The sequence below is a fragment of the Simochromis diagramma genome, unplaced genomic scaffold, assembly GCF_900408965.1.
Source record: "Simochromis diagramma unplaced genomic scaffold, fSimDia1.1 OVJJ01000325.1, whole genome shotgun sequence".
NCBI classification, from domain to species: Eukaryota; Metazoa; Chordata; class Actinopteri; order Cichliformes; family Cichlidae; genus Simochromis; species Simochromis diagramma.
The window spans coordinates 1,208,906-1,217,135 of NW_024387291.1; the positions used below are offsets into that span (position 1 = coordinate 1,208,906).

Consider the following 8,230-nt stretch of genomic DNA (forward strand, 5'->3'; position numbering starts at 1 on the left):
GGCCATAGGCGCTGTCGATCTTGTATGTCCTCCTGCGGCAACATCTCTGCGAAGCTGATGCCTTCTTGCTTGCAGGTTGAAGAGTCTTTGGTGCGCCTCCACAATTCTTCTTTAATTCGCCTCTGTGTGAATAGAATAATGATGTTTCTGTTTCTGCCATCAACTCGTTTCCCTAAGCGGTGGACAATATCAACGGCCTCTTCTAAGTTCAAGTCAGGGGCAATCTTCTGAAGCGTTTGCAAAACCTTCACTCTAATGTTTTCGTCTTTGTATTCCTTCACCCCTTTCAGTTTTAGGCACCACCTCATTCGGTAGCGCTCCTGTTCTCTCACTCTTCTTTTCAAGTCTTCATTTTCTTTAAGCAGCTGTTCATTCGCATTTGCCAGTTTAACAACTTTCAGTTTGCAATCAACTATCTCTGCAGCATTAAACTGTACAGCCTTAGCCAAGCTGGCAACCATAGCTGCACTTTGTCTGTTTTGTTCCTTGATATCCTCCAGTTGTGCGTCAAATTTTTTGTCAAGTCCCATAATGGCTTCAAAAATAGTTTTATTGGAGATATCATCTTCCTTCTCTGAAGATTTTGTTCTTTTCTCCTCTGGCGGTTGTTTTGAAGGAGTTGGCGGCGCCGAGTCTGCTCCCCGTTCTCGCTTGTTTAAGCCCACGTTGGCAGCTTCAATGCTAGCATAGCCATGGTCACTGACTTTAGCATGCGACGACGTCTTAACATTGGGGTTTGACGGCACAAATTGCAGCTTTGCATTCTTAATAACCTTTTGGGCATCCATAGTTATAGTTCGAGTGGAAAGAGAATAAAGTTACTTAGTAAATTTTGCGGTCTTTCGGAGCTCCTGAAAAAAACACGACTGTTCAAGCCGCCATCTTGGTGCCTCCCCTCGCGGCGCAAAGAAGCAGAACTGAGTACTATGTGTGGAGGGACTGTCACTACCCAATCTGTACCGGAAACCCGATCGGTACCCCGCATGCGCAAATCTTACGTCACTTCCTCTCTTTGCCAACATTGCGACATTCTATATATTTGAATGATACGGTTAGCGCCCAGTTAGCTCCTAGCATTTCTCAACAGCTCTGCCTCCTTTTCGACTGCCCGGGACATTTAAACAATGGATAATCCGTATACAAAGAAATTCATGCTTTTCTCCTCAACAGAGAGCGTCTCCCGATTGAGCAACAGCGCCGTAAAATAAGAAGAATGGCGCCTAATTACAGAGTTAATAATGCAGACTTTGTAATATCTCACGTGTAGATTCATCAGCCAGATGAAGTCTTTACTGACAATTGACAGTGATAGCGGACATCATCATCACTATTCCAACAATCCTCTCCTCACAGACAAGCATAAACACACTCGACTATCGCTAAATCAGATTTAACACACGTTTGTAATGACGATAATTCAGTTTATAATAGGGTTTATTCGCTCGGTCAGCAGGTGGCGGTATCCTCGTACACTGGGGAGTAAACTGCCATTAAACGAACAGAAGAAGAAGAAAACATCTGCACATGCGCGGTACGGATCGGGTAGACCCGATTTGTACGGTCAGACTTTACACATGCGCAGTAAGGATCGGAGAGTCCTGATCCGTAACTTTCTTTTTATTTTTCGTTTTTGTCTACATTGTACTGAAATGCTTCATTATTGCAAACATTTTAAGATATACTTGTTATTCTTAACATCTTAACAGATACTCTGACCCATAACTATCGTAAAACGCTACGACCGGAAGTAGAAACCTTTCGCGCATGCGGGGTACCGATCGGGTTTCCGGTACGGATCGGGTAGTGACAGGGACCATAACTGTCTGTGTATGTAAGCATTTAAACACTACAGAGAGTAAAATTAACAGTATTTTGTCTAAGTCCGCCATTGTAGAAATTAATTTCACCGAAACAATAACTTGGCGCACAGTGTGATGTCAAAAAAGGCGCACACCTTTGACCCTGCGTTTTCTCCGTTTTCTTTGTCCATAGTAAACGCAAAAACTGAGTTCTTGAAAATCTCCACCCAGGCAGGAATTTTTAAAACTCTCCGTTTTCAGTGGCCGAAACGTGTGGACGAAAGGTACAAACGCATAGAAAAATCTACGTTTTCAAAAATACCCATACATGTGGACATAGCCTAGTCAAGTGATGAAGCCCCGTTAAAGATTAATATCAGTTTGTACATGCTCCAGATAGCTTTTCTTCAAATTCTTTAATTCTCAATCGCTTTTGCAACTTTGTACTTTTGTATTACTTGCAGCAACAACTCCACCTCATTGTTAGTCCATTCAAAAAAACTAGTCGCTTTTCCTTTTAATTTTGCTGCACGTTTCAAAGAGCCGGAAAGTAAATAAACGACAGACAGAAATGAGGCAGGTCGAGTCACCTTGCGTTTCACGCATGCGCAGTGCTGGAACGTAAGCGTTTTCGGCCGTTTCAATGTGGACACACAACTCTGTGAAAACGGTAGTTTGGACACGAGCATTTTCAGACAAAAACGCCTTTTTCAAATTGATCCGGGCTAGTGTGACATAAGATCACAGGCCGTTCCAATGACGTCACCAATCACCACACTTCAAAGCACAAAGCCTGCGTTGTCACAGTAACGCATTCTGCGATAGGAGGTCATATATAGGAGTGAACTTGACTCTCACACAGCCTTAACTGTCTGTCTGTCCTCATGTCTGCAGTGCTGCTGTCTCCTGTCACCCTGCATGTTTCTAAGGTTAGTTTTCTCCATATTTATATTGTTCTTGTAGTTTTTGTCCTCTGGTTTTTGTCCTTCAGGTTTGAATATATATGTGTGTGTGTGTGTGTGTGTGTGTGTGTGTGTGTGTGTGTGTGTGTGTGTGTGTGTGTATGTATGTATGTGTTTTTTGTACTCAGATTAGGTTTGAAGTGTCTGTGTGGTGCAGCTGGTCTGGTCTGTCTCTGTACAGTCGAGGCTGCACCCACCTATAAAAGGTGGAGGCTCACCAGGACATGCACACCTCACAAGTTCCCGGCTCTCTCGACTCGGTTGAAGACGGGTTTCTTGGAGAAGGGGAGGGCAGTGAGGCACAGTCCCCCGTCCCCCGACGCCCCTCGCGATGCCCCTCCTTCTTTGACTAACCCTCTGCATAGGAGCCGTGAGAGCCAGAAACTTGTGAGTTTTGTATGTCCACTCAGGCATCATTCATACCTGATCTGTAGGAAGTTCCTGTCAGAAGGAGGGGGCACCGCGAGGGCGTCGAGGGGCGGAAGGCGGTGCCTTAGTGCCTTCCTCCTTCTGACATTGTAAAGGGACCCTAACTTTATTACTTTTTTAATAGTAGGATGTATGTATGTATGTATGTATGTATGTTTGTTTGTCCTCAGATGAGGTTTGAAGTGTCTGTGTGGTGCAGCTGGTCTGGTCTGTCTCTGTACAGTCGAGGCTGCACCCACCTATAAAAGGTGGAGGCTCACCAGGACATGCACACCTCACAAGTTCCCGGCTCTCTCGACTCGGTTGAAGACGGGTTTCTTGGAGAAGGGGAGGGCAGTGAGGCACAGTCCCCCGTCCCCCGACGCCCCTCGCGATGCCCCTCCTTCTTCGACTAACCCTCTGCATAGGAGCCGTGAGAGCCAGGAACTTGTGAGTTTTGTATGTCCACTCAGGCATCCTTCATACCTGGTCTGTAGGAAGCTCCTGTCAGAAGGAGGATGGACAGTGAACATTTTAAGCCCACTCGGCAGCGACAGATGGCCACCCCTTCCTGAGCCTGGTTCTGTCGGAGGTTTCTCCCCGTTAAAAGGGAGTTTTTCCTCCCCACCGTCGCCAAGTGCTTGCTCATAGGGGATTTTTTGGGCTTTTTCTTTTTTAAAACCAACCACTGATAAGTTCACTGGCATCAAGTTTAGGACTCTGCAAATATTTAAATTGATAATTCGTCATCAAGTGAGGAATGATCCATTTAAATCATATTTGAGAGTCACATATATTTGTATATAAATATGATTTGTTGGACAATAAGGCAAATCACAGACTAATATGGACAATTGGGAAAAATTAAATAAATAAAAAAATTGGATAAAATGCATGTGTCATTGTTTCATATTGATTTCAAATAACATACCATTTGATTTCAACATATTTTTGTTACACTTCCAGTGGTGTTATTTTGTTATGATCCTATTCATTTTAAATATAAATATAAATATAAATCATCTAAATAGAAATGGAAAACTAGAAAAATTAAAAATATAGCTTTACTAATCTGAAAGTTATTTGTCATTGGATCCATCATTCCCACAGTGGAAACACATTATTTCATATTATGTTCTATTCAGTAGTTAAAAGTATAAAATTTAATAATGTCTATTTTTAGTTTACTTTGTTAATAAACACATTTTTTAGTATTTTAGAAACACTAACATCATGCATATCCAAATATGAAGCAATGTTTTAACTCCCATTTACATACAGACCTGTGGCCAACTTTATAAACCATTTTGAATTTTTCCAGCTGAGGCGTTCAAAATAGATATACTTTTGATTGTCACAGTGTTATTTGGGCAGCTGCCTGCCTAATATAACATAACATCACCACAATATTTTACATTAAATGAGGAAATGTATCTTTGTTTCTCCAGCTAAGACTGCTTGGCTGCTGTAGCTTGTGTTTATGTTGAGAGTGACATCTGATTTAAAAGCAAGAAGCAAAAGCCACTGAGCACCATCAGTCAGCACAGAGGCAATGCTGCAAATTTAAGGAACGAAGGTCAATTCTTTGTGTGTGTACATGCACAGAGCACATGTGCACACGGTTGTGCAGATTAACTCACAGATGTATATGACAACTCACGTTTGTGGCATTGACATTGTTTTCCAATCTTAAATGTAATACATACATTTCCGTCATTGGCCATAATTCTTGCAAGGAAGGGACTCAAAGGTCACAAGTTATTAAATAAAATTAATCAAACACACCATTAAAAGAAGTTCACTATTCACTCCTTAAACATCATAGCTAGCAGCAGTTATTTATATCTATGAAAGAGAGAGCTTAATTGTTTGTGTTAATAGGAAAATTGTACTTAGTAGTCAGTATAATCTTTTAATGATATAAGTTTGCATATGGTAGAATGTTGCATGTAATTATTTGTGTGTAGAAGTATATAGTTGGTGGCATATTGAAAGAATGTCTCATCCTAGGAGGTCTGTAACATTCTAGGGTGTTCACCCCCACATCCTAGGAGCATGAGAGAGGTCGTACCTTGTCTTATTGTTTTACGGTAGGATTAACGTAGCTATGTCAGTTTTAGTTTAAGTGCTTCTTTACATATAGATGAACTGTTGGATTTTCCAGACCAGCAGGTTAAGGGAAGTCGTTTATGGGGCCACACTCTGACCCCACACACACACATACACACACACACACACACACACACACACGCACCCACTGAAGTATAAATAAAGACCGGGGTAGTTTCTCAGCGCGAGTCTCTCAGTGCTGGAGGCTGCCCTTGCTAGCAAGAAGTTCTGTGTGTTTCTCTTCTCTGAGTCTTTACTGAAGAAGTGTTTTAGAATATATTCTTTAACATTATTTGGTCCTTCGTAGCCGGATCAGAAAATATCAGAACTGTTATCTGTGACTCTGTTCCAAGATCCAGCACTGATTCCTGACGCCGTGGGGAGCCAGCACCGAAGCCTGTGCACAGCCCTCTTGGACGAGGAGAGAGCCCTAGGACGTTAAATTCGGGTCTGGGCCGGTGTTATAATCTGGTCCACAGCGGTGGGATTCAGTCCGATGATCTGAATCACCAGTGAGACGTCGGAGAGTGAGAAACACTATTTTGGTATATAAGACGGCCGCAAAAGTTTAAAGAAATGTGATAAAAAAGGTTTAAGTTCGCCAAAAAGAATTGTGTTTCGACCAGTTTTAGAGGTAGCTGAAATTATCTCGTGACAAATTAGGTTTAAGTTCGCCAAAAGGAACTGTGTTTTGACTAGTTTTAGAGGTAGCTGAAATTACTTCGTGACAAATTAGCGCGCAAATATCTATGTGTGTATGTGTCTGGAAGTAAGTTGATTTTACAGCACAATACGCTGCTGAACTACTTCCATTTTTGTTTTCTTTGCTGAGGCTCACATACTGGTGACAAAGGAGAACGGTTGAGTTTCATCTCATAAAACTGATACCGCTTCACCGTTAGGGTGAAGTCGAAGGCCGTATCAGTAAACCACTCTGAAGTCAAGCGTGCCAGCGACGGCCCAGCAAAATCTTTGAAAATGGGGAATAAACAAGAAAAATTAACACCTGATGAGGAATGGTTAGAAAAACAACAAACCGGAGCAGGTAAAATAAGTGCAAATAGGTGGAGAAATCCACAAAAAACAAAACAAAAAAAACGCAGATTCTTTAGATTGCCCTGATCAACAACAGCCGGTGCTCCAGACCATTAATTTAACCAGTTGTTAATAGAAATCTGCATTAAGCTTAGGGTTGCTCAAATTCAGTATAATGACATATGAGATGAAGTAAAATAGGTAAATATTTAAACTAATGATGTGCATAGAGGCATTTGACCTGTTTGAAAGACTGTCGTCTTATTATGAGCCATGGTTGAGATATAGAGCACACCTGTGAAAACAACTAATATGTTGAACCCTGTATGAAACATCTAAAGGTACATGATGGAGACGCTGAATTGAATATGAAAGTGCAAGTCTTTGCCACTGTGTGGGGCAAAGCACACAACCACTGTGAGGTTGCGTTGTGGTCTCTTCTGAGCTGATGAGCAAGCAACACATTATCAGATCGAGAGCTGTCTGAGAACTCCTCAAAGAGAGGGAAACAGAACTATGATAACTGGAGTGTGAAGCGTTTCCGTGAGCAGTTTTTCTGCACCTTGACCTCGTGTGTAGAGTGTTCATAGCATCAGCATCATGTTTTTGTTTATTTCTTTTGATGGGTTGAAAATAATTAAATAAACTTGTGATCATATTGATCATATTTATGGATCACCAAATGATTTATTTACGCAGATGAAAAAGTGAGTGTGAATGTGTCTGACGTCACAGTGCTTTCGTGCGCTGTGTAAAAGTAATTGCCTCTGATTGTGAGAGCGGTGATTCTGCAGGTCACCAGCTATTGTAAAGAAGAAGAAAAAAGAGTGAAAAAGAGAATTTATATTGTAGATGAAAAATAATCATAGGAAAAAGGTTTTGTGTTGATCAGCCAAGAACAACTACAATCTCATTTTCTGCTTTTAAGAAAGGACTGTTCACAAAAACAGAGAGAGAGAGATATTGTGTTGATTAAGCAGTGATAATAATAATGAAAATGTCTTAGTTTGTCACTTTCAGGTGAAAAGCAGACCTGAATCAATTTTCCACATGCAGCGGTCGGAAGAAAGTTATAGTTTAACATCATTGGAAACATTCAGGCCAAGTTTCTGGCTAACTTATTTACAGCACCATGTGTCTCTCAAACTCACAAGCAAGCTCTCACTCCTCCCTGAAGACAAGGAATGCAGCTCCAAAGAGCAATAACATGGCAGATAAAGAGACAGCAGCAAAGTCCTGAACAAAGAGTCCCAACAAGCAGCAGCAGTGTGGACAAACAGCATCAGAGAAGAAGAACAAACCCATCATCCTGACTGATCGGATGAATGGCACTGTGAAGCTGCAACTTCACTATGCATGTGAAGAAAACTTTTGAGGAGAACTGAGGAGACTGTTGGAGTTTGACATTTGCCACCTTTGGAGAAAATGGCAAGAAGAGACAGTGGAACACAGGACAAAGCTGAAGGAGAACTGCCGGCTATTGGACTGTTGAAGTGGCAGAGGACAACAGAGTGAGAGGACACAGAGTGAGTAAGTAGAACACAGAGGAGTGCTGGTGTTAAATGTGGGAAATCAAACTTTTGGGTTAGCAAACCTGGGAAAAACAAAACTGACTGCTTAAGTTGGAAAATTGAGAAGGAGTCTGAAACACTGCAAAAAGAAACATACAAAATCACACACACAAGCAGAACATGCATTAACCCTACTAACACAAACACAAGAGAGCTTATGAAGATTAGACAACATCTTAAGCATGTGAGTCTGTTTATCATCTGTCCAAGTCACTTAGTGTGATGCAAAGACCAGTGGACTCATAGCACATTAGTTACAAAATGATCAAATAATAGCAGAGAAATGTGTAGGAAAGGCAGCTTTAAGAACATGCTCTGTTGGATATGCAGCTCCACAGACATGCAT

General features: G+C 41.5%; 1 long non-coding RNA gene across 1 annotated transcript; it reads left to right on the top strand.

Annotated features, from left to right (window-relative positions):
- The first annotated feature begins 1,808 nt into the window (after positions 1-1,808).
- LOC120716439 lies at positions 1,809-2,869 on the top strand. The gene is made up of 3 exons (XR_005691896.1): positions 1,809-1,827; positions 1,993-2,083; positions 2,694-2,869. It is a non-coding gene; the product is annotated as an uncharacterized LOC120716439 (long non-coding RNA).
- The last annotated feature ends 5,361 nt before the right edge of the window (positions 2,870-8,230 follow it).